Here is a 23,760-nt window from a genome sequence, read left to right on the forward strand (position 1 = left end):
CCCCCGGGGACCATATATTAAATTGATTTTTGGAACTGGGAGATGGAATAGGGGCTTGCTCCGTCCGCTCCATGCATCGGCCTGGTATTGCAGTACCTCCAGGAGCGGTGCACCTCCTCCATGCTTGTTCAGAGACAAATACTGTGTAGTTGTGGGCTCCTTCAGGCTTGTCGCAAGCGTTTAGCTCAGCTGCTGTGCTCAGGCTGCACAGTCCAGCTAACCAGCCTGTGCCTCCCGCTAAGCGCAGCTGCTCCATGCTAGGCGATGTTTGGAAACTGACGCTGGGTTAAAAATTATGCACAAACACGCGTAGTTACCACAAAAGCATTTACAAAGAAAAGCTGCTGCAGTTCCTTGACTTGATTCACAAACATACCTCATCATGCAAGATGTCCACCTCAGCGGACACATGGTCAAACTGAACGTGCTGTTTATTGGAAACATCTTTTGCTGAAATAAAACAAGGGCGTTATTGTCTCTACGTTAGCGTAGATAATTGTGCTTTTTCTACCTCCAAGGCTGGTCTTGAATAAGGATAAACGCGCAGAGAAAGCGTCACGTCAGAGAGAGTTGTTTGGAAAACCGATGATGCCTTTCAAAGTGTTTTTGTTTTGCTTGTGGGCGTATTCATTTCCAGTCTGTGCAGGTGCGGAAGGAGTAAGAGCTGCAGTTGAGGCTACCGTCCACTAGAGGCCGCTGCAGTCCTTCTTTTCAACCTGCGCCGTCCGAGGCTTGTCTTAACCTTAGGACTTTCTTGACTTTTATGGGTTACGTAAAAAATAAAAAATAAAAAAAAATCCATCGTATGCCTATATATAAATGCTGTGTTCACATTTAAAGGCAGATATCTAGAAAAATGGCAATTTCTTTACTTGTTATCGCTTCTGAGCTCCCTATTGGACCAGAGCAGGAACAAGCAAAAAAATGCTTTACTTTTGCGGTCCTTTTCACCTGCAAGTGGCTTATTTGTGTTGATTTACTGCTGCAGAACAGCATAAATGTGGCCAATTGTCATTTCCCCTGGTTACCTTCTTTATTGTATGCTAAAAAAAAAAAAAAAAAAAAACCACGTTTCCGTGCTGGTTATCCTACCCTTGTTTAAAAGGAGGTGCCTCTGAATGACCTGGTCTCCTCCACCCTTTTTTGGTATCGCTTCTCGGCCTTTTGGCTAAGATCAAGTGTAGTATCTGTTCTTATCAGTTTAATATCTGATACGTCCCCTACCCGGGGACCATATATTAAATTGATTTTTGGAACTGGGAGATGGAATAGGGGCTTGTTCCGTCCGCTCCATGCATCGGCCTGGTATTGCAGTACCTCCAGGAGCGGTGCACCTCCTCCATGCTTGTTCAGAGACAAATACTGTGTAGTTGTGGGCTCCTTCAGGCTTGTCGCAAGCGTTTAGCTCAGCTGCTGTGCTCAGGCTGAAACAGTCCAGCTAACCAGCCTGTGCCTCCCGCTAAGCGCAGCTGCTCCATGCTAGGCGATGTTTGGAAACTGACGCTGGGTTAAAAATTATGCACAAACAACGCCAGTTACCACAAAAGCATTTACAAAGAAAAGCTGCTGCAGTTCCTTGACTTGATTCACAAACATACCTCATCATGCAAGATGTCCACCTCAGCGGACACATGGTCAAACGGAACGTGCTGTTTATTGGAAACATCTTTTGCTGAAATAAAACAAGGGCGTTATTGTCTCTACGTTAGCGTAGATAATTGTGCTTTTTCTACCTCCAAGGCTGGTCTTGAATAAGGAGAAACGCGCAGAGAAAGCGTCACGTCAGAGAGTTGTTTGGAAAACCATGATGCCTTTCAAAGTGTTTGTTGTGCTTGCGTGGGCGTATTCATTTCCAGCGTGTGCCGGTGCGGAAGGAGTAAGAGCTGCAGTTGAGGCTACCGTCCACTAGAGGCCGCTGCAGTCCCTTCTTTTCAACCTGCGCCGTCCGAGGCTTGTCTTAACCTTAGGACTTTCTTGACTTTTATGGGTTACGTAAAATAAATAAAAAATCCATCGTATGCCTATATATAAATGCTGTGTTCACATTTAAAGGCAGATATCTAGAAAAATGGCAATTTCTTTACTTGTTATCGCTTCTTCTGAGCTCCCTATTGGACCAGAGCAGAACAAGCAAAAAAATGCTTTACTTTTGCTGTCCTTTTCACCTGCAAGTGGCGTTATTGTGTTGATTTACTGCTGCAGAACAGCATAAAATGTGGCCAATTGTCATTTCCCCTGGTTACCTTCTTTATTGTATGCTAAAAAAAAAAAAAAAAAAAAAGTCAACGTTTCCGTGCTGGTTATCCTACCCTGAGTTAAAAGGAGGTGCCTCTGAATGACCCGTCTCCTCCCCCTTTTTCTGGTATCGCTTCTCGGCCTTTTGGCTAAGATCAAGTGTAGTATCTGTTCTTATCAGTTTAATATCTTATACGTCCCCTACCCGGGGACCATATATTAAATTGATTTTTGGAACTGGGGAGATGGAATAGGGGCTTGCTCCGTCCGCTCCATGCATCGGCCTGGTATTGCAGTACCTCCAGGAGCGGTGCACCTCCTCCATGCTTGTTCAGAGACAATTACTGTATAGTTGTGGGCTCCTTCAGGCTTGTCACAAGCATTTAGCCTCAGCTGCTGTGCTCAGGCTGCACAGTCCAGCTAACCAGCCCTGTGCCTCCCGCTAAAAGCGCAGCTGCTCCACTGCTAGGCGATGTTTGGAAACTGACTGCTGGGTTAAAAATTATGCACAAAACACGCGCAGTTACCACAAAAGCATTTACAAAGAAAAGCTGCTGCAGTTCCTTGACTTGATTCACAAACATACCTCATCATGCAAGATGTCCACCTCAGCGGACACATGGTCAAACTGAACGTGCTGTTTATTGGAAACATACTTTTGCTGAAATAAAACAAGGGCGTTATTGTCTCTACGTTAGCGTAGATAATTGTGCTTTTTCTACCTCCAAGGCTGGTCTTGAATAAGGATAAACGCGCAGAGAAAGCGTCACGTCAGAGAGTTGTTTGGAAAACCAATCATGCCTTTCAAAGTGTTTGTTGTGCTTGCGTGGGCGTATTCATTTCCAGCGTGTGCAGGTGCGGAAGGAGTAAGAGCTGCAGTTGAGGCTACCGTCCACTAGAGGCCGCTGCAGTCCCTTCTTTTCAACCTGCGCCGTCCGAGGCTTGTCTTAACCTTAGGACTTTCTTGACTTTTATGGGTTACGTAAAAAATAAAAAAAATAAAAAATCCATCGTATGCTATATATAAATGCTGTGTTCACATTTAAAGGCAGATATCTAGAAAAATGGCAATTTCTTTACTTGTTATCGCTTCTGAGCTCCCTATTGGACCAGAGCAGGAACAAGCAAAAAATGCTTTACTTTTGCTGTCCTTTTCACCTGCAAGTGGCTTATTGTGTTGATTTACTGCTGCAGAACAGCATAAAATGTGGCCAATTGTCATTTCCCCTGGTTACCTTCTTTATTGTATGCTAAAAAAAAAAAAAAAAAAAAAAAAGTCAACGTTTTCCGTGCTGGTTATCCTACCCTGAGTTAAAGGAGGTGCCTCTGAATGACCCGGTCTCCTCCACCCTTTTTCTGGTATCGCTTCTCGGCCTTTTGGCTAAGACAGCGATCAACTCCACTGGGTGGTGATAGCGGTAGTCGTTGTGACTTGGCTGTTACCCTCTATTTGAGTTAAGATTAATCTTAGTCCCTAGTTGAGATATTGATCGCAAAGTTGCGTAAAATATCTCTTCCTTTTTAAAAGTTTTTGTATTTTTGGTATACCGGGTTTTAGTTATTTATTGGGTTTTATTAAGGTTTAGTTATTATTTAATCGGGTGGTGCCTTCACCATGGCGGCTAGCACATGCCGGCATGCGAAGGCACCACAGCGTCCGCTTCCTTTTTAATGATCAAGAGAAAGTACTGTCAAGGCTAGATTTCTCAAGAAAATTGTTGCAGCAAACGTTAAAGTTTAAGCCGGATGACCTGAACTGTATCCTCTCCCTGCCTTTCAACAAGGGATATGACGTGAGTTTTTGTTCCGCCGCACTTCTAAAAGACTTTTGGACTCGGTTTGAAAAACGCGAAAACCCAGTTTTCAGCATTTGACGTTGAGAAACTGACTGACAACTCCCTGAAAACGGTGATTTGTCAGGATGTTCAATGAGACTGTCAGTGCTGAAGACATCTGTGTATGGCTGGGTAGATACTGCACTGTGAAGGCCAGGCTATGAAGGTGCGGGATGCCGACGGCATCTGGAACTTGCGCTTGGCGGGTCCCCATTAAACAGTGGGAAGATCCCCAAGGCTTCCAGGGCCTGAAACATCTCCCATCCATGATAGTCCTGTGGGAAAACAGAGGCTACATTCATTACCAAGGACAACCGAAGCTATGTAGGAAGTGTGGCGAATACGGTCAATCTGGCTGAGGCATGCAACAAGATTTTTTGTGGAAAATGTAGGGAGGTGGGACACACATTTGAAGAATGTACAAACGGGCGAAAATGCAATTTGTGTGGTGGACAGGACCACCTGTTTAGAGACTGTCCGAAATCGTTTGCAAATAAATTAAAAAAAGGGAAAGAGACGACAGTTGAAAAAGTTAACGAGCAAGTGGATGCAGCTGGGACAGAAAATTCAAATCTCCTGCCAACCCCTCCGATTGGAGGAGAGGAGGAGGAGATGGCGGGAAGCGGGGGAGGGGACGGAGGCTCCACCCAAACCGAAGCACCTGGTGAAGGGGAGGAGACGCAAACCGAAGGCGGAGCTAGCTTAGAGGAAACCCAGATTGAAAGTAGCGATGATGCCACCCTCCCCGACGCCCAGCTGGCCAAGAGACCGGCATCAGAGTTATCCCCGGACATATCCATGGTTTTAGAAAAGAGGGGAAGGCTGGGCAACCTCTCAGAGGGCTCATCTGAGGAGGAACCCAGAGTATTCCCAATTGATTCACCAAATGAGGTCTCCTTTTTAAATATAGCGATCCAATCAACCCCAAAAGAAATCATGTTGAACAAAACATTGCGACAGAGGCCAACGCCTAGAAGGAGGAAGGGCGATGGAGCTCAACCCCTCCCTCCTTCACCATGTGAAGTGAAGCAAGAACTGCACTCAGTAGAAATAATTTAACATTTGAAACGTGCCTCTCGTTTATATAATGTTTTATAGGATCTTAATTGTCACACCTTTAAAATGTTTATCTTAATCCTTTAAAATGTCTTGCCTGTTCTTAACCACTATTTTTATGACCCTCACCTTCTCAACTATAAATGTTAGAAGTGTGAAGTCTTTAGTTAGAGCCCAGAGTATTTTATCCTTTTTAAGCACCGTACAGTCAGACGTGTTTTTATTGCAAGAATGTGCACTTCCGTTTTTAAAGAATTACACCCGGTGGCAAGATTTATGGCCGCGACCGTCAATATGGAGCGGCTCAAACGAAAATAGAAACGACGGTGTGGCCATTTTAATAAATAATCCTCACATCTTGGTTAAGGGAAGCACCGTGGTGAAAGAGGGAAGAGCACTTTTAGCAAATCTGACTTTTAATGGGCAGGATTTTAACCTCTTAAATATTTATGGTTTTACTGATAAACACGACAGGTATGACTTTTTAAAGGAACTGCAGCCCCACATGTTAGGAAGAAAACCGTTAATAATTGGGGGGGATTTTAATTGTGTTTTAACCAGAAAAGACAGGAAAAGAATAGGACAAATATATAAGGTAGACAAGACATCACTTTTATTACAGAGGATAGTTAGGGATTTTAAACTAGTGGACTGTTTTAAAACCATGCATCCTAGAGAGGAGGGCTTCACCTGGGTCAGTGATGATAGCTCTAAAGCCTCTCGAATTGACTACCTTTTCATCAGAGATTGCACCCTAACTGATGCTAGATTGTCACCCGGTTTTCTTTTCCGACCACCTCCTTCTGTCCTGCACTCTTTCACTTCCTTTAGGTGCGACGACCGGGAGAGGTCTGTGGAAACTCAACCGCTCCCTGCTGGAGGACCAGGCTTTGGTCAGCCAGTACCGGGAGCGGTACCAGGAGTGGCAGACCCTCCAAGACCTGTACGAAACACGAGCACAGTGGTGGGAGATGGTGAAGGGTAGGACCCAGACTTTCTTCAGACAAGCCGGGAAAAATAAGAAGAAAAAAGAACAGAGTCGCATGATGGGGCTGCAGAAAAGATTACAAAGATATTATTTTTTAAATCAACAAGGTATGGATTTTAACAAAGAAATAAGAGAAATTAAAAAAGAAATGAACATTTTAGCAGAAATAAAGAGCAAAGGAGTCATCTTAAGAAGCAGAGAAAGAGAAATAGAAGAAGGGGAAAAATGTAGTAGATACTTCTTTAAAAAAATAATTGGTAATCCAAGTTCTATTCCTGAACTTAAATCAGTAAAAGGAGACATCGCTTCAACTATAGAAGAAAAGACAAAAGTGATTGAACAGTTTTACAGTGATTTATATGAGGAGAAAACAGTAAATGAAGGAAATATTAAAGAAACTTTGGATTTTTTAGAAAAAAGTATAAAGGAAGTTAGTTTTTTAGAACAGGATTTTACCCTTTTAGAACTTTTAAACTCTTTGAAGAGTTTTAAAAGAGGAAAATCTCCAGGCTCAGATGGACTCCCTGTAGAATTTTATCTAACTTTTTGGGACATTTTAACACCTGATTTAATCGTTGTTTTTACTGATTTTAGCAAACTAGATAAACTACCCGATAGTTTTAGAACAGGTATAGTGACGCTTTTACATAAAGATAACGATAAAACAGATCTCAAAAATTGGAGACCCATCACCCTTTTAAATTTAGATTGTAAACTTTTTAGTAAACTTTTAGCAGCCAGGATGCGCCGAGTGTTGGGGGATCTAATCCACCCGGATCAAGCCTGCGCCGTGCCAGGAAGGAAGATCACGGACAGCCTCGTACTGATCCGAGACACCATCTGTTTTGCGAGAGACAGAAACATTCGGCTGATAGTGTTAAATCTAGATTTTGAGAAAGCTTTTGATCGGGTCTCGCACCAGTACCCTCTTTCAGGTACTGCAAAAAATGGGTTTTCCAGGGAGGTTTGTAGCATGGGTGGGACTGTTGTACCGAGACATCTACAGCAGATTTCTAGTTAACGGGTTTCTGACAAAAGCAGTGAAAGTGAACTGCGGTGTTCGTCAGGGTTGTCCTTTATCTGCCCTTCTCTACGTGGCCTGTGTCGAGCCGCTGGCGCAGATCTTGAGAAGGGACCCACAGATATCAGGAGTCACAATACCGGGGAGTGGGGGGCAGGAGGCCAGATGTCTTTTATACATGGATGATTTTAATATTTTATGTACAGACCTTTTATCAGTAGACAGGGTATTTCAATTAACTGAATGGTTCGGGAGAGCGTCAGGCTCGAAACTAAATAAAGAGAAAACAAAAGCACTTTTTATGGACCATGGAAAGAAAATGAAAAAATAGGACACCAGTTCCAGATAACTAAAGAAGAACAAAAAATATTGGGGGTGAAATTTGATAAAAATGGAGAGGGAGGAACAAACTGGACAAAAATAATAAAGAGAGTAAAACAACGACTGGGATTTTGGGGGATGAGGAACCTAACACTTGAAGGAAAGATTCTTATAATCAAAGCAGTGATTTTACCAGTGCTTTTACTCACCAGTTCTGTTTTTATTCCTCCCAGGAGAGTGATTTTAGAGCTGCAACGAGACATTTTTTACTTCATCTGGGACTCCAAATGGGAGAGGATAAGAAGACAAATCATGACAAAACCAAAGGATAAAGGAGGAAAAGGAGTCCCAGATCTTTACTTGTTTTTAGGCAGCTACTACACAAGCATTCATTTTAAACTGGCACTGAACACATCCCCAGATATCAAAACAAGCAAGATGAGCAGATTTTGGATGGGGTCCTATCTGAGAAAATTGAAATTGATTCAAAGTGATCTAAAAACACCTGTTGCTTTTAACCTCCCACCGGCATATGCTTTTATACAGAAATTTTTAGAACATTTTAAATTGGAGGGAGAGGAGAGCAGGATTTTAACCAACCATCGTTTTATCATTTCTGTTGTGCAGGAGCGGGAACCAGTGACCCCAGTGCGAGGCCTCCTACGAGGAGATGCCTCCACGGTTTGGCGCAACGTGAGCCTTCCTGTCCTTCCAAACAGACTTCAGGACCTGTCATGGATGGTGGCTCATGGGATTCTCCCGGTCAGAGCCGTCATGCACTCCCGCGGCATGTCTGTATCGTCCATCTGCCCCCGACCCGGTTGTGGCGCGCCGGAGTCGGTGAGGCATCTGCTGTGGGAGTGCAGTGCTGCTAGGGACCTGTGGACGGAAGCCGGCTCCTCGCAGTTCCCACACTTGCCAGCAAGGGAGGTCCTAGACTTACAGCTAGTGCTGTATGGGGTGAGCCATCGGACCTTTACGAAAAAGGACTTTGAGGAGATGTGGCTCACCCTCGCCACCATAAAAGACGCCATCTGGACCTCCAGAAACTTGCTGGTAAGCAGGCGCAGGCAGATTCCCCCCCGAGGCTGTGATCCGAATGGCGGCAGCAAGAAGAACAACATCAAGAGCTGCAGGTGGCACGCCAAGGACACAGCCTCAAAGAAGCATCGTCTGCGCCTCCGTGAAGAGAGGAGTCGGCGTTTCACAGATGAGGGTCCCGGCAGCAGCGGCCTGGCTCTCCGGGAGAGGCAGGCGGGAAGGAGCAGTAGGGGGGGATCCCCTCTGAGCACCAGTACCGGAACCAGCACCGGTACCAACGCTGTTTGGAAGAACGGGATGGCTCAAAATTTAGGAGAGGGTCACCCCGGTCCTGCTCAATTTTAACATACAGATTTGCTGTTTACATCATGTTTCTTCTCTCCTTTTAATTGAATTTATTAAATGTAAAAAGAAAATTTCTGTATAATGGAGTGCCATGGTTTTAAATGTATTAAGTAACAATAAAATCTTGAAAAAGAAAAGAAAAAATCTGTTCTTATCAGTTTAATATCTGATACGTCCCCTACCCGGGGACCATATATTAAATTGATTTTTGGAACTGGGAGATGGAATAGGGGCTTGCTCCGTCCGCTCCATGCATCGGCCTGGTATTGCAGTACCTCCAGGAGCGGTGCACCTCCTCCATGCTTGTTCAGAGACAATTACTGTATAGTTGTGGGCTCCTTCAGGCTTGTCGCAAGCATTTAGCTCAGCTGCTGTGCTCAGGCTGCACAGTCCAGCTAACCAGCCTGTGCCTCCCGCTAAGCGCAGCTGCTCCATGCTAGGCGATGTTTGGAAACTGACGCTGGGTTAAAAATTATGCACAAACACGCGCAGTTACCACAAAAGCATTTACAAAGAAAAGCTGCTGCAGTTCCTTGACTTGATTCACAAACATACCTCATCATGCAAGATGTCCACCTCAGCGGACACATGGTCAAACTGAACGTGCTGTTTATTGGAAACATCTTTTGCTGAAATAAAACAAGGGCGTTATTGTCTCTACGTTAGCGTAGATAATTGTGCTTTTTCTACCTCCAAGGCTGGTCTTGAATAAGGATAAACGCGCAGAGAAAGCGTCACGTCAGAGAGTTGTTTGGAAAACCAATCATGCCTTTCAAAGTGTTTGTTGTGCTTGCGTGGGCGTATTCATTTCCAGCGTGTGCAGGTGCGGAAGGAGTAAGAGCTGCAGTTGAGGCTACCGTCCACTAGAGGCCGCTGCAGTCCTTCTTTTCAACCTGCGCCGTCCGAGGCTTGTCTTAACCTTAGGACTTTCTTGACTTTTATGGGTTACGTAAAAAATAAAAATAAAAAAAAATCCATCGTATGCCTATATATAAATGCTGTGTTCACATTTAAAGGCAGATATCTAGAAAAATGGCAATTTCTTTACTTGTTATCGCTTCTGAGCTCCCTATTGGACCAGAGCAGGAACAAGCAAAAAAATGCTTTACTTTTGCTGTCCTTTTCACCTGCAAGTGGCTTATTTGTGTTGATTTACTGCTGCAGAACAGCATAAAATGTGGCCAATTGTCATTTCCCCTGGTTACCTTCTTTATTGTATGCTAAAAAAAAAAAAAAAAAAAAAAAGTCAACGTTTCCGTGCTGGTTATCCTACCCTGAGTTAAAAGGAGGTGCCTCTGAATGACCCGGTCTCCTCCACCCTTTTTCTGGTATCGCTTCTCGGCCTTTTGGCTAAGACAGCGATCAACTCCACTGGGTGGTGATAGCGGTAGTCGTTGTGACTTGGCTGTTACCCCTCTATTTGAGTTAAGATTAAGCTTTGTCTCTAGTTGAGATATTGATCGCAAAGTTGTGTAAAATATCTCTTCCCTTTTAAAAGTTTTTTGTATTTTTGGTCTACCGGGTTTTACTTAGTTATTGTTTTTTATTAACGGTTTTAGTTATTTATTGGGTTTTATTAAAGGTTTTAGTTATTTATCGGGTGGTGCCTTCACCATGGCGGCTAGCCATGCCGGCATGCGAAGGCACCACAGCGTCCGCTTCCTATTTAATGATCAAGAGAAAGTAATGTCAAGGCTAGATTTTTCAAGAAAATTGTTGCAGCAAACGTTAAAGTTTAAGCCGGATGACCTGAACTGTATCCTCTCCCTGCCTTTCAACAAGGGATATGACGTGAGTTTTTGTTCCGCCGCACTTCTAAAAGACTTTTGGACTCGGTTTGAAAACGCGAAAACCCAGTTTTCAGCATTTGACGTTGAGAAACTGACTGACAACTCCCTGAAAACGGTGATTGTCAGGATGTTCAATGAGACTGTCAGTGCTGAAGACATCTGTGTATGGCTGGGTAGATACTGCACTGTGAAAGGCCAGGCTATGAAGGTGCGGGATGCCGACGGCATCTGGAATTGCGCTTGGCGGGTCCCCATTAAACAGTGGGAAGATCCCCAAGGCTTCCAGGGCCTGAAACATCTCCCATCCATGATAGTCCTGGGGGAAAACAGAGGCTACATTCATTACCAAGGACAACCGAAGCTATGTAGGAAGTGTGGCGAATACGGTCATCTGGCTGAGGCATGCAACAAGATTTTTTGTGGAAAATGTAGGGAGGTGGGACACACATTTGAAGAATGTACAAACGGGCGAAAATGCAATTTGTGTGGTGGACAGGACCACCTGTTTAGAGACTGTCCGAAATCGTTTGCAAATAAATTAAAAAAAGGGAAAGAGACGACAGTTGAAAAAGTTAATGAGCAAGTGGATGCAGCTGGGACAGAAAATTCAAATCTCCTGCCAACCCCTCCGATTGGAGGAGAGGAGGAGGAGATGGCAGGAAGCGGGGAGGGGACGGAGGCTCCACCCCAAACCGAAGCACCTGGTGAGGGGGAGGAGACGCAAACCGAAGGCGGGGCGAGTTTAGAGGAAACTCAGATTGAAAGTAGTGATGATGCCACCCTCCCCGACGCCCAGCTGGCCAAGAGACCGGCATCAGAGTTATCCCCAGACATATCTATGGTTTTAGAAAAGAGGGGAAGGCTGGGCAACCTCTCAGAGGGCTCATCTGAGGAGGAACCCAGAGTATTCCCAATTGATTCACCAAATGAGGTCTCCTTTTTAAATATAGCGATCCAATCAACCCCAAAAGAAATCATGTTGAACAAAACATTGCGACAGAGGCCAACGCCTAGAAGGAGGAAGGGCGATGGAGCTCAACCCCTCCCTCCTTCACCATGTGAAGTGAAGCAAGAACTGCACTCAGTAGAAATAATTTAACATTTGAAACGTGCCTCTCGTTTATATAATGTTTTATAGGATCTTAATTGTCACACCTTTAAAATGTTTATCTTAATCCTTTAAAATGTCTTGCCTGTTCTTAACCACTATTTTTATGACTCTCACCTTCTCAACCATAAATGTTAGAAGTGTGAAGTCTTTAGTTAGAGCCCAGAGTGTTTTATCCTTTTTAAGCACCGTACAGTCAGACGTGTTTTTATTGCAAGAATGTGCACTTCCGTTTTTAAAGAATTACACCCTGTGGCAAGATTTATGGCCGCGACCGTCAATATGGAGCGGCTCAAACGAAAATAGAAACGACGGTGTGGCCATTTTAATAAATAATCCTCACATCTTGGTTAAGGGAAGCACCGTGGTGAAAGAGGGAAGAGCACTTTTAGCAAATCTGACTTTTAATGGGCAGGATTTTAACCTCTTAAATATTTATGGTTTTACTGATAAACACGACAGGTATGACTTTTTAAAGGAACTGCAGCCCCACATGTTAGGAAGAAAACCGTTAATAATTGGGGGGGATTTTAATTGTGTTTTAACCAGAAAAGACAGGAAAAGAATAGGACAAATATATAAGGTAGACAAGACATCACTTTTATTACAGAGGATAGTCAGGGATTTTAAACTAGTGGACTGTTTTAAATCCATGCATCCTAGAGAGGAGGGCTTCACCTGGGTCAGTGATGATAGCTCTAAAGCCTCTCGAATCGACTACTTTTTCATCAGAGATTGCACCCTAACTGATGCTAGATTGTCACCAGTTTTCTTTTCCGACCACCTCCTTCTGTCCTGCACTCTTTCACTTCCTTCAGGTGCGACGACCGGGAGAGGTCTGTGGAAACTCAACCGCTCCCTGCTGGAGGACCAGGCTTTGGTCAGCCAGTACCGGGAGCGGTACCAGGAGTGGCAGACCCTCCAAGACCTGTACGAAACACGAGCACAGTGGTGGGAGATGGTGAAAGGTAGGACCCAGACTTTCTTCAGACAAGCCGGGAAAAATAAGAAGAAAAAAGAACAGAGTCGCATGATGGGGCTGCAGAAAAGATTACAAAGATATTATTTTTTAAATCAACAAGGTATGGATTTTAACAAAGAAATAAGAGAAATTAAAAAAGAAATGAACATTTTAGCAGAAATAAAGAGCAAAGGAGTCATCTTAAGAAGCAGAGAAAGAGAAATAGAAGAAGGGGAAAAATGTAGTAGATACTTCTTTAAAAAAATAATTGGTAATCCAAGTTCTATCCCTGAACTTAAATCAGTAAAAGGAGACATCGCTTCAACTATAGAAGAAAAGACAAAAGTGATTGAACAGTTTTACAGTGATTTATATGAGGAGAAAACAGTAAATGAAGGAAATATTAAAGAAACTTTGGATTTTTTAGAAAAAAGTATAAAGGAAGGTAGTTTTTTAGAGGAGGATTTTACCCTTTTAGAACTTTTAAACTCTTTGAAGAGTTTTAAAAGAGGAAAATCTCCAGGCTCAGATGGACTCCCTGTAGAATTTTATCTAACTTTTTGGGACATTTTAACACCTGATTTAATCGTTGTTTTTACTGATTTTAGCAAACTAGATAAACTACCCGATAGTTTTAGAACAGGTATAGTGACGCTTTTACATAAAGATAACGATAAAACAGATCTCAAAAATTGGAGACCCATCACCCTTTTAAATTTAGATTGTAAACTTTTTAGTAAACTTTTAGCAGCCAGGATGCGCCGAGTGTTGGGGGATCTAATCCACCCGGATCAAGCCTGCGCCGTGCCAGGAAGGAAGATCACGGACAGCCTCGTACTGATCCGAGACACCATCTGTTTTGCGAGAGACAGAAACATTCGGCTGATAGTGTTAAATCTAGATTTTGAGAAAGCTTTTGATCGGGTCTCGCACCAGTACCTCTTTCAGGTACTGCAAAAAATGGGTTTTCCAGGGAGGTTTGTAGCATGGGTGGGACTGTTGTACCGAGACATCTACAGCAGATTTCTAGTTAACGGGTTTCTGACAAAAGCAGTGAAAGTGAACTGCGGTGTTCGTCAGGGTTGTCCTTTATCTGCCCTTCTCTACGTGGCCTGTGTCGAGCCGCTGGCGCAGATCTTGAGAAGGGACCCACAGATATCAGGAGTCACAATACCGGGGAGTGGGGGGCAGGAGGCCAGATGTCTTTTATACATGGATGATTTTAATATTTTATGTACAGACCTTTTATCAGTAGACAGGGTATTTCAATTAACTGAATGGTTCGGGAGAGCGTCAGGCTCAAAACTAAATAAAGAGAAAACAAAAGCACTCTTTTATGGACCATGGAAAGAAAATGAAAAAATAGGACACCAGTTCCAGATAACTAAAGAGGAACAAAAAATATTGGGGGTGAAATTTGATAAAAATGGAGAGGGAGGAACAAACTGGACAAAAATAATAAAGAGAGTAAAACAACGACTGGGATTTTGGGGGATGAGGAACCTAACACTTGAAGGAAAGATTCTTATAATCAAAGCAGTGATTTTACCAGTGCTTTTACTCACCAGTTCTGTTTTTATTCCTCCCAGGAGAGTGATTTTAGAGCTGCAACGAGACATTTTTTACTTCATCTGGGACTCCAAATGGGAGAGGATAAGAAGAGAAATCATGACAAAACCAAAGGATAAAGGAGGAAAAGGAGTCCCAGATCTTTACTTGTTTTTAGGTAGCTACTACACAAGCATTCATTTTAAACTGGCACTGAACACATCCCCAGATATCAAAACAAGCAAGATGAGCAGATTTTGGATGGGGTCCTATCTGAGAAAATTAAAATTGATTCAAAGTGATCTAAAAACACCTGTTGCTTTTAACCTCCCACCGGCATATGCTTTTATACAGAAATTTTTAGAACATTTTAAATTGGAGGGAGAGGAAAGCAGGATTTTAACCAACCATCGTTTTATCATTTCTGTTGTGCAGGAGCGGGAACCAGTGACCCCAATGCGAGGCCTCCTACGAGGAGATGCCTCCACGGTTTGGCGCAACGTGAGCCTTCCCGTCCTTCCAAACAGACTTCAGGACCTGTCATGGATGGTGGCTCATGGGATTCTCCCGGTCAGAGCCGTCATGCACTCCCGCGGCATGTCTGTATCGTCCATCTGCCCCCGACCCGGTTGTGGCGCGCCGGAGTCGGTGAGGCATCTGCTGTGGGAGTGCAGTGCTGCTAGGGACCTGTGGACGGAGGCCGGCTCCTCGCAGTTCCCACACTTGCCAGCAAGGGAGGTCCTCGACTTACAGCTAGTGCTGTATGGGGTGAGCCATCGGACCTTTACGAAAAAGGACTTTGAGGAGATGTGGCTCACCCTCGCCACCATAAAAGACGCCATCTGGACCTCCAGAAACTTGCTGGTAAGCAGGCGCAGGCAGATTCCCCCCGAGGCTGTGATCCGAATGGCGGCAGCAAGAAGAACAACATCAAGAGCTGCAGGTGGCGCGCCAAGGACACAGCCTCAAAGAAGCATCGTCTGCGCCTCCGTGAAGAGAGGAGTCGGCGTTTCACAGATGAGGGTCCCGGCAGCAGCGGCCTGGCTCTCCGGGAGAGGCAGGCGGGAAGGAGCAGTAGGGGGGGATCCCCTCTGAGCACCAGTACCGGAACCAGCACCGGTACCAACGCTGTTTGGAGGAACGGGATGGCTCAAAATTTAGGAGAGGGTCACCCCGGTCCTGCTCAATTTTAACATACAGATTTGCTGTTTACATCATGTTTCTTCTCTCCTTTTAATTTAATTTATTAAATGTAAAAAGAAAATTTCTGTATAATGGAGTGCCATGGTTTTAAATGTATTAAGTAACAATAAAATCTTGAAAAAGGAAAAAAAAAAATCTGTTCTTATCAGTTTAATATCTGATACGTCCCCTACCCGGGGACCATATATTAAATTGATTTTTGGAACTGGGAGATGGAATAGGGGCTTGCTCCGTCCGCTCCATGCATCGGCCTGGTATTGCAGTACCTCCAGGAGCGGTGCACCTCCTCCATGCTTGTTCAGAGACAAATACTGTGTAGTCGTGGGCTCCTTCAGGCTTGTCGCAAGCGTTTAGCTCAGCTGCTGTGCTCAGGCTGCACAGTCCAGCTAACCAGCCTGTGCCTCCCGCTAAGCGCAGCTGCTCCATGCTAGGCGATGTTTGGAAACTGACGCTGGGTTAAAAATTATGCACAAACACGCGTAGTTACCACAAAAGCATTTACAAAGAAAAGCTGCTGCAGTTCCTTGACTTGATTCACAAACATACCTCATCATGCAAGATGTGCACCTCAGCGGACACATGGTCAAACTGAACGTGCTGTTTATTGGAAAAAAAAAAAAAAAAAAAAAAAAAAAAAAAAAATCTGTTCTTATCAGTTTAATATCTGATACGTCCCCTACCCGGGGACCATATATTAAATTGATTTTTGGAACTGGGAGATGGAATAGGGGCTTGCTCCGTCCGCTCCATGCATCGGCCTGGTATTGCAGTACCTCCAGGAGCGGTGCACCTCCTCCATGCTTGTTCAGAGACAATTACTGTATAGTTGTGGGCTCCTTCAGGCTTGTCGCAAGCATTTAGCTCAGCTGCTGTGCTCAGGCTGCACAGTCCAGCTAACCAGCCTGTGCCTCCCGCTAAGCGCAGCTGCTCCATGCTAGGCGATGTTTGGAAACTGACGCTGGGTTAAAAATTATGCACAAACACGCGCAGTTACCACAAAAGCATTTACAAAGAAAAGCTGCTGCAGTTCCTTGACTTGATTCACAAACATACCTCATCATGCAAGATGTCCACCTCAGCGGACACATGGTCAAACTGAACGTGCTGTTTATTGGAAACATCTTTTGCTGAAATAAAACAAGGGCGTTATTGTCTCTACGTTAGCGTAGATAATTGTGCTTTTTCTACCTCCAAGGCTGGTCTTGAATAAGGATAAACGCGCAGAGAAAGCGTCACGTCAGAGAGTTGTTTGGAAAACCAATCATGCCTTTCAAAGTGTTTGTTGTGCTTGCGTGGGCGTATTCATTTCCAGCGTGTGCAGGTGCGGAAGGAGTAAGAGCTGCAGTTGAGGCTACCGTCCACTAGAGGCCGCTGCAGTCCTTCTTTTCAACCTGCGCCGTCCGAGGCTTGTCTTAACCTTAGGACTTTCTTGACTTTTATGGGTTACGTAAAAAATAAAAATAAAAAAAAATCCATCGTATGCCTATATATAAATGCTGTGTTCACATTTAAAGGCAGATATCTAGAAAAATGGCAATTTCTTTACTTGTTATCGCTTCTGAGCTCCCTATTGGACCAGAGCAGGAACAAGCAAAAAAATGCTTTACTTTTGCTGTCCTTTTCACCTGCAAGTGGCTTATTTGTGTTGATTTACTGCTGCAGAACAGCATAAAATGTGGCCAATTGTCATTTCCCCTGGTTACCTTCTTTATTGTATGCTAAAAAAAAAAAAAAAAAAAAAAAAAAAAGTCAACGTTTCCGTGCTGGTTATCCTACCCTGAGTTAAAAGGAGGTGCCTCTGAATGACCCGGTCTCCTCCACCCTTTTTCTGGTATCGCTTCTCGGCCTTTTGGCTAAGATCAAGTGTAGTATCTGTTCTTATCAGTTTAATATCTGATACGTCCCCTACCCGGGGACCATATATTAAATTGATTTTTGGAACTGGGAGATGGAATAGGGGCTTGCTCCGTCCGCTCCATGCATCGGCCTGGTATTGCAGTACCTCCAGGAGCGGTGCACCTCCTCCATGCTTGTTCAGAGACAATTACTGTATAGTTGTGGGCTCCTTCAGGCTTGTCGCAAGCATTTAGCTCAGCTGCTGTGCTCAGGCTGCACAGTCCAGCTAACCAGCCTGTGCCTCCCGCTAAGCGCAGCTGCTCCATGCTAGGCGATGTTTGGAAACTGACGCTGGGTTAAAAATTATGCACAAACACGCGCAGTTACCACAAAAGCATTTACAAAGAAAAGCTGCTGCAGTTCCTTGACTTGATTCACAAACATACCTCATCATGCAAGATGTCCACCTCAGCGGACACATGGTCAAACTGAACGTGCTGTTTATTGGAAACATCTTTTGCTGAAATAAAACAAGGGCGTTATTGTCTCTACGTTAGCGTAGATAATTGTGCTTTTTCTACCTCCAAGGCTGGTCTTGAATAAGGATAAACGCGCAGAGAAAGCGTCACGTCAGAGAGTTGTTTGGAAAACCAATCATGCCTTTCAAAGTGTTTGTTGTGCTTGCGTGGGCGTATTCATTTCCAGCGTGTGCAGGTGCGGAAGGAGTAAGAGCTGCAGTTGAGGCTACCGTCCACTAGAGGCCGCTGCAGTCCTTTTCAACCTGCGCCGTCCGAGGCTTGTCTTAACCTTAGGACTTTCTTGACTTTTATGGGTTACGTAAAAAATAAAAAAAATAAAAAATCCATCGTATGCCTATATATAAATGCTGTGTTCACATTTAAAGGCAGATATCTAGAAAAATGGCAATTTCTTTACTTGTTATCGCTTCTGAGCTCCCTATTGGACCAGAGCAGGAACAAGCAAAAAAATGCTTTACTTTTGCTGTCCTTTTCACCTGCAAGTGGCTTATTTGTGTTGATTTACTGCTGCAGAACAGCATAAAATGTGGCCAATTGTCATTTCCCCTGGTTACCTTCTTTATTGTATGTTAAAAAAAAAAAAAAAAAAAAAAAAAGTCAACGTTTCCGTGCTGGTTATCCTACCCTGAGTTAAAAGGAGGTGCCTCTGAATGACCCGGTCTCCTCCACCCTTTTTCTGGTATCGCTTCTCGGCCTTTTGGCTAAGATCAAGTGTAGTATCTGTTCTTATCAGTTTAATATCTGATACGTCCCCTACCCGGGGACCATATATTAAATTGATTTTTGGAACTGGGAGATGGAATAGGGGCTTGCTCCGTCCGCTCCATGCATCGGCCTGGTATTGCAGTACCTCCAGGAGCGGTGCACCTCCTCCATGCTTGTTCAGAGACAATTACTGTATAGTTGTGGGCTCCTTCAGGCTTGTCGCAAGCATTTAGCTCAGCTGCTGTGCCCAGGCTGCACAGTCCAGCTAACCAGCCTGTGCCTCCCGCTTAGCGCAGCTGCTCCATGCTAGGCGATGTTTGGAAACTGACGCTGGGTTAAAAATTATGCACAAACACGCGTAGTTACCACAAAAGCATTTACAAAGAAAAGCTGCTGCAGTTCCTTGACTTGATTCACAAACATACCTCATCATGCAAGATGTCCACCTCAGCGGACACATGGTCAAACTGAACGTGCTGTTTATTGGAAACATCTTTTGCTGAAATAAAACAAGGGCGTTATTGTCTCTACGTTAGCGTAGATAATTGTGCTTTTTCTACCTCCAAGGCTGGTCTTGAATAAGGATAAACGCGCAGAGAAAGCGTCACGTCAGAGAGTTGTTTGGAAAACCAATCATGCCTTTCAAAGTGTTTGTTGTGCTTGCGTGGGCGTATTCATTTCCAGCGTGTGCAGGTGCGGAAGGAGTAAGAGCTGCAGTTGAGGCTACCGTCCACTAGAGGCCGCTGCAGTCCTTCTTTTCAACCTGCGCCGTCCGAGGCTTGTCTTAACCTTAGGACTTTCTTGACTTTTATGGGTTACGTAAAAAATAAAAAAAATAAAAAATCCATCGTATGCCTATATATAAATGCTGTGTTCACATTTAAAGGCAGATATCTAGAAAAATGGCAATTTCTTTACTTGTTATCGCTTCTGAGCTCCCTATTGGACCAGAGCAGGAACAAGCAAAAAAATGCTTTACTTTTGCTGTCCTTTTCACCTGCAAGTGGCTTATTTGTGTTGATTTACTGCTGCAGAACAGCATAAAATGTGGCCAATTGTCATTTCCCCTGGTTACCTTCTTTATTGTATGCTAAAAAAAAAAAAAAAAAAAAGTCAACGTTTCCGTGCTGGTTATCCTACCCTGAGTTAAAAGGAGGTGCCTCTGAATGACCCGGTCTCCTCCACCCTTTTTCTGGTATCGCTTCTCGGCCTTTTGGCTAAGATCAAGTGTAGTATCTGTTCTTATCAGTTTAATATCTGATACGTCCCCTACCCGGGGACCATATATTAAATTGATTTTTGGAACTGGGAGATGGAATAGGGGCTTGCTCCGTCCGCTCCATGCATCGGCCTGGTATTGCAGTACCTCCAGGAACGGTGCACCCCCCTAAACCTGTTAAATGATAATTTAATAGTGACTGCAGAAATTAGTTTTTGTCAGTTTATTATAATTCATAAATTTTTGATTAGGTGCAGAGGTTTGTATAATATGTATTTTATAGTTCTACCTCAGGAATTTGAGCAAATGACTTCTAAAAGAAAACTTATCTTTTATTGATGGTTTGTTTTCCTTTTAATTTTAGTTTAGCCAATTAGTTGGTTCCTTTCTGCAGCACTTGAGACAAATATATGAAGGTGAGCTGTGGGTGCCGAGAGCTAGGGATCAGTGCTGCCATCCCTATGGTTGGCTTCGTTTAAAGAGACGTTAATTTACTACATGCCATGATCAATGGGTGCTGAGCCATTGGATAAATCAGGGGAAATGCTGCCTGTTGTACTGCATTCATGTAATTTTGGTAGTTGTATTTTTATATACCTTGAAGACAAATAATCCTTAAAAGATTTGAATCTCCTGGATAATTTAATCAGATATTTTTGAAGATCCTTGTTTAATTTATAATGGTTCTGACCAGTGTGCGAAATACCTGTCAATGTTTGGGGGGGGTCATCATCTCCCGATTGTTGCGCAATACCGATCTAAATTTTCTCAATATGCAGTAGGCCTATAACATTATAATGTCAAAACCAAAGTCAGCTTTAATGTCAATTCTTCACATTCACCAGACATACAAGGATTCGAGAGGATGTTTCTCATTCACCAACAGTGAAACAGATAAAGTGCACAGGCACAACAGATAAGATCAGTCCCTAATACTAAAATTTAAACATTTTTTGTATTAATTGTTGTCAACGTTACGTCTTTCTTCTGTTTTGCGCGCGCACATGGCTAATTTGCATACGCAAACAGGATTGGCTGGTTCCACTTGGCAAAAAACAGAACATATTTGTGGAGAAAAAAAATAATTGAATACTGGACATGTTGAGCTCAAAAACATTTTAGTGATCATTAGTGACAAAAAATATTTGATTTTAAATTTTTTTGACACAATTTAGGACCCCCTTTTAATTTTGCTTTTGAGGCTTTCAGGGGGTGTCATGGGTTAATCAGGGGGGTCGAGCCCCCCCGGACCCCCCCATATTTCGCACTCTGGTTCTGATCCAAGTTTAGGTCAGTTTAGATTCAGATTATGAACCCCCAGCTCAAACTAAATATACTTGTGTTCTCCTGCTGGTAAATAATGTTTATTGAAGTTTTATTACCACATTTACTTGAGGCAGACTAGTGGTACATTATGTGGGATATCTGTGTGGAAGGAGAAACTAAATTAAAATGCTAAATGACTATTAGTGACACTAATATCACTGTTGTTCTAGGTTTGCTCCTGTGTTTTCTAGAATGTGAATGCAACTTCTTTGTTGTGTTGATACATACAATTTGTCAAAACATTAAAGAAAAATATGTTTTATTCTCTTTCTTTAGGTGAGTTTTTTACATTTATGTAAAATATAAAATGTGGACATTAAATCGTCAGATACGAGGTACCTTGGATTCAAACGGACAAAGACTGGAGCGGTAACAAGTGAAGATTGTGAGACGTCTTCTGCTCGGTGACATCAGGGAACGGGGATCTGGGTCTAACGATCCTCTGGCTTCTAGACAACAATGCTGGTGTGAGAAGAACCTAATTACTGGTAGCTAGACAGTAAAATGCACATTTAAGGAGTTATTTTTTGTTCACAACAAGCATCTTCATCTTTCCAATGACCAATGAGGGCCTGAGAGCCCTTAAGCATGAAGCTAACTAAGGTTATTTGCTTCTTTCTTTAACTGGCAGAATATGAATTCCAACAATTTACAGAAGTAATAGTAATAAACTCAACAAGTTATTTTCCGTTCATCATAATTTGAGTAGAGAAATGTTCTGGCTGCTTCTGCAGCTTTAAAGAACTGCATAATCTGGGTTTATGCAGTCTGAAGCTGGATTTTCTTCCTTTAATTTGCCACATGGTGTCTTCCTCTCGGATAAATGCTATTCCGCAGCCACACCAGCAGGTGGCAGCACCAGACCTGTTTCTCTGAACTAAGCAACAGGAAGCGGTTGTGCTACCAGAAAAACAAGTAAATTAACGTTTCTATTTTATCTGATGTGTTTAAAATGCTTGTAAATAAGAAATTGATTAATGTTCTGCATATTAACTTTATGTTGAGTTCTTGTTGTTGTTGTTGGCGGTTAAAAATAGAAGAAACGTGTTTAGAAGGCTAACAGCTTTAGCTTTGGTTATGCAGCATTGAATTGTGGGTAACCAGACAACGTTTATAAAACGTTAGATCTATCCTAAGTGATTAAATTAGATTAAATTGTGTGCTACAAAGTAGCGCACAGATAGTCAGAGATGGTTTAATAGATGTAGAATAGCAGCTTCCAGGCTGTGGTTATGTCAGCTGACAGAGTGACGGCACCATGACCCATGAAGGTGTGTGTGTGAAAGACATGGCAGAGTGTGAGGTGAACAACTCATACTTACCTGGCAGGGGAGATACCATGATCAAGAAGGTGGTTGACTGCCCCCACCCGGTGAACTGCAATCTCTGTGGGGAAGGGGGCCACACTTTCAGAGCTTGCCCCAGGTCATATGCCAATAGAGTCCGGTCGGCTTCACTCCAGCAAACAGGAGCGACATCCAACCTGGGAGACGAATTATTACAACAATCAATGGACTTAACGACGAGACCTGCAGAAGACCAGCAGCAAAAGGACACGGAGGAGCGAGAAGGAGCAACCTCATCAATGGAGCCCCGACCAGCAGAGAAGCCTGCGCCCAGAAGTGACCAGCAGAGCCCAATAGGGGGTTTTCAGCTGACGTCACGCTCACGTGACTACTCAGCGCGTCCGCCATATTGGGTGGCAGTGGTTTCGCACCGTTGACCTGCATTGTATGACGCCTTAGGCAGTATTGGAAGTGAACAATGGGGAAAACGTGTTTAATGGTTGGTTGCACGGCCCGTGGAGGTGGAGATCAACGCTCTTTCTATCGCCTACCAGCCGTAATAGTGAATCAGTGTGAAAAAAAAAACAGCTGTCTGAACAACGCTGTCACCTATGGCTGACACGGATATCCAGGTCCGATTTGGACGGTGTTAAGCTGGAATACGCCAGAGTCTGCGATGCTCACTTTGTCACAGGTAATTAACTGTTAAGTATTTAAAACATATAAGAAGAATATATTAATAATAGGGCTTGGGCGTTATGACTTATTACTTTCCGCGGCTGTCATGTTGACTGCCTCCGCCGCCTCTACTGCCTATTACTACCGCATACTGTACTCCCTCTCTCAGCCGTGTTTTAATTTGATTAATTTCACCTTAACTTGATTTCAACCATGGTAAACCGTTGCTGTATTGTGGGCTGTAACAGCGCAACACATGATCGCCATGGGAAAAACATAGAAACAGATTAATTTTCCACCGCTTTCCTGCCTGGAGGCGCAACCACGGAGAACAACTGTTAGCGATAACAAAGAGTCGTCGGCTCGCTTGGATCGCGGCTGTAAGTCGACCGAACATAACTTTCCACAGTATCCCGATGTCAATGAGAGTGTGTTCCAAACGTTTGAAACACATAGCAGCAAGTTAAAAGTACATTACATGCGCGAGTGGTTGTTAGCGCTAACGGTTAGCATGAGCCAGAGCCCGGCTCAGCGCAGCTTACCTTTGAACGAGTTACAGAGATAAAGAGATCGTCGGCTCGCTTGGATCGCGGCTGTAAGACCGAACATAACTTTCCACAGTATCCCGATGTCAATGAGAGTGTGTTCTAAACGTTTGAAACACATAGCAGCAAGTTAAAAGTACATTACATGCGCGAGTGGTTGTTAGCGCTAACGGT

The 23,760-nt window shown here is 43.6% G+C and overlaps 6 non-coding genes and 4 pseudogenes across 6 annotated transcripts; all 10 read left to right on the top strand.

Moving 5' to 3' along the window:
• LOC118566874 lies at positions 1-118 on the top strand (annotated as a pseudogene).
• Positions 119-1,148: 1,030 nt separating this feature from the next.
• LOC118566852 lies at positions 1,149-1,339 on the top strand. Its single transcript, XR_004933339.1, has one exon. It is a non-coding gene; the product is annotated as a U2 spliceosomal RNA (small nuclear RNA).
• Positions 1,340-2,364: 1,025 nt separating this feature from the next.
• Positions 2,365-2,556, top strand: LOC118566858. Its single transcript, XR_004933345.1, has one exon. It is a non-coding gene; the product is annotated as a U2 spliceosomal RNA (small nuclear RNA).
• Positions 2,557-8,958: 6,402 nt separating this feature from the next.
• LOC118566866 lies at positions 8,959-9,139 on the top strand (annotated as a pseudogene).
• A 6,419-nt stretch (positions 9,140-15,558) lies between these two features.
• On the top strand, positions 15,559-15,740 carry LOC118566869. The gene has a single exon (XR_004933350.1). It is a non-coding gene; the product is annotated as a U2 spliceosomal RNA (small nuclear RNA).
• Positions 15,741-16,045: 305 nt separating this feature from the next.
• On the top strand, positions 16,046-16,247 carry LOC118566870 (annotated as a pseudogene).
• Positions 16,248-17,285: 1,038 nt separating this feature from the next.
• LOC118566844 lies at positions 17,286-17,476 on the top strand. The gene has a single exon (XR_004933330.1). It is a non-coding gene; the product is annotated as a U2 spliceosomal RNA (small nuclear RNA).
• A 1,032-nt stretch (positions 17,477-18,508) lies between these two features.
• Positions 18,509-18,699, top strand: LOC118566845. Its single transcript, XR_004933331.1, has one exon. It is a non-coding gene; the product is annotated as a U2 spliceosomal RNA (small nuclear RNA).
• A 1,030-nt stretch (positions 18,700-19,729) lies between these two features.
• LOC118566849 lies at positions 19,730-19,920 on the top strand. The gene has a single exon (XR_004933336.1). It is a non-coding gene; the product is annotated as a U2 spliceosomal RNA (small nuclear RNA).
• A 2,471-nt stretch (positions 19,921-22,391) lies between these two features.
• On the top strand, positions 22,392-22,502 carry LOC118566834 (annotated as a pseudogene).
• Positions 22,503-23,760: the final 1,258 nt, after the last annotated feature.

Source organism: Fundulus heteroclitus, chromosome 18, assembly GCF_011125445.2.
Source record: "Fundulus heteroclitus isolate FHET01 chromosome 18, MU-UCD_Fhet_4.1, whole genome shotgun sequence".
Classification (NCBI taxonomy): Eukaryota; Metazoa; Chordata; class Actinopteri; order Cyprinodontiformes; family Fundulidae; genus Fundulus; species Fundulus heteroclitus.